The following is a 2629-nucleotide window of genomic DNA, read 5'->3' on the forward strand; positions in this document are numbered from 1 at the left end:
GACATTGCTTGTCTCTATGTTGCAATCATGAACTTCCTTGGAGGTCTTCCATCCATGTACTAACCAGGGCTGACCCTGCTTAGCTTCCAAGGTCTGATGAATTTTCTGTCTTTTCCCTAACAATGTAATCATAATGTTCACATTTTTCAGCTCAGTATATTTCTGTTGAGCCTGCCTGCTGATGAATTACAGTTCATACATTTATACTTGATAATATTTGGTTGAAACGAAGGAAAATGGGGAAAAACACCACCTTCCTCTAGGCACCAATGGAGCTAACTTTACAACCAAAGCTATAAAATTTTCTTGTACATACTGCTCACTTGATGGATGAAGGGAAATTCCTCCCAGATTCAGCCTGTTAGTAATAAAACCAAGCAGATTATCTGCTGTCTTCCCCAGGCAATTATAACTGGGGACTATTGCAAACCATATGATTAGATTATTCCACAAGATACATTGCAGGTCCTATGGGTAACTACAGACTGTAGCAAACTTACACTAACCTGGAAACAATTACCCCCCCCCCCAACCCTACACACAAACACACAAAAAAAAATCTACACCACAAATCCTATTGCTGTCAATCCTGGTAGTACTCTGCAGTTTTGTGGCAGTGGGCATCTCCACTTCTCTATAGCAAATGCTGATTTTTCAGAGGGCTAATTAAAAAACCACATGTGAAAATTTGCTCAAGGCTAAATAAACTGCAAGTTGCTACACTTGAGGGAGCAATTGGGCAAGATATCAGATTGTGCAGTAACTATTCTTGTCATGTTGAGGCTGCATGGATTTGTGTCTGTGTGTGGGAAGGACGGAAACTAACACATCTGCTGAGGAAAGTGATTTTTTTGGCATTTTTAAAAAATGGAATGAACAAAGAGAGAGATCTAGCAGTATCTCAAAGAGAGGTGCAATTGGCTATAGTTTCCTCATGTGTGTCCACTGAATGTTTGAAGTCACTTCTTTCTCCTTTAGGCTTAACCAGGATCAGAGAGCTGGTTCGAACACATTCTTGCCTGTAGGCAAACAAGCAAGACTGTGTCCCCCTGGTTGTATCACAAGTGTTTTTTGAAAGTCCTCTTAGTTCCAAAAATGTATTGCTTTGTGGCACAGTAGGTTGCTTGAGAAACTGGTCCAAAGCTGCTTCTGGATCCAGATTAATATTTATTTACAGAGTGAAATGGAGGATGGAAGCACCATATGCCTTCCCAAGCTCCTTTGAGTAAGGGCAGGATGAAAATGTAATAAATGAGACATTTCAAATGTTACATTGCATAATACCATAAACCTCTGAAGCAGTTGCCAACCTTGCCCAGATAATTCTTTCAAACACAATAGGCACCCACATTAGAGAAATTATGACAAGTTATGTGACATGGTTGCCAACCTTACCAGGTCAAGTAAAGTGTTTGCAAGATCTATCTGGTGAGGTTGGCAACTGCTGCCCCCCCCCCCCCAATATGCCTGGACATTTGCCTTTCTCTGGTGGCTGGAAACAGCTTGAGATAAGGATAGTTTTTAAATCGCTTGCCCTTCTTAGCTCTTAAAAGCTGCCAAGGAGGGGTTAAATTGATGACTGGAGTAGATCATAGATGCCTCTCTAGCTAAATGATAATTTCTGTTGGCACTGAGATAAACAGTTATTTAAAAAAAATCAAAAGTAATCTTTATATCCCTGGGATAGTTATTTATTTATTTTATATCCCGCCCTCCCCAAAGGCGGCTTACAAGGTCACCTAAAATATAGTGATAGAGAAACAATATATAACATTCAAACAATTAAATTTTAAAATTTCAAAGTTTCATACACAAATTCAAGAGTTGCTTTGGTAGCAGGGCTCAGATGGAAACCTCCTGAGCAGTGTTGATAGGTATCAAGCCACCAGCCACTAGGCTAGGGCCATCAGCAGGGGAGGCCAAGAATAACTTTTACCTACTATCAAATATGCCTTTCATGGGCGTGGTGCTTGAGCTGGTAATGGTGATGCGATTTCAGGTTTTCTGTATGAAATAACCTATATCCTCTTCAGTTCAATTTCCACCCTGGTTATGGCACTAAAACTGCTTTATTCACCCTGGTTGATGACCTGCTCCAGGCAGTTGATGGGGGGGGGGTGTACATTCCTGTTGGTGTCTTTGGATCTCTTGGTGCACTTGATAGATGTGACCATGGTATCCTTCTAGGATGACTAGCTGTAATTGGTTTGAGCAGCACTGTTTTGCAATGGCTCTTAACCTATCTGGCTCAGAGAATTTAGAAGATTATGCTGGGGACTGCTGTTCTGTCGGTTGACTTTTGGGATACCAAATGGTTCCATCTTGTCTGCCATACTTTTTAGCATGTTTGTGAAACTGGTGGTTGAGGTTATCCAGAGATTTTGGAGTAAAGTGTCACCAGTATGCTGATGTCTCAGAACTCTGTCTCTCCTTTCAATTTAATTCCAGGGAGCCTGTGGAAACACTGAAACAGTGCCTAGGGATGGTGAAGGGGTGGATGCAGAGAAACAAACTGAAGCTTAATCCAGACAAGACCAACATTGCAGGTTGGACAGAGACAGAGAGCTTTTCCGCATTCTCATTTTCCTCACTTGTGTGTTCCTGTTGCTTGGGGGGAGTTTCTGTTACA

This window comes from Gekko japonicus, unplaced genomic scaffold (genome assembly GCF_001447785.1).
Source record: "Gekko japonicus isolate JY-2015 unplaced genomic scaffold, Gekko_japonicus_V1.1 scaffold840, whole genome shotgun sequence".
Lineage (NCBI taxonomy): Eukaryota > Metazoa > Chordata > Lepidosauria > Squamata > Gekkonidae > Gekko > Gekko japonicus.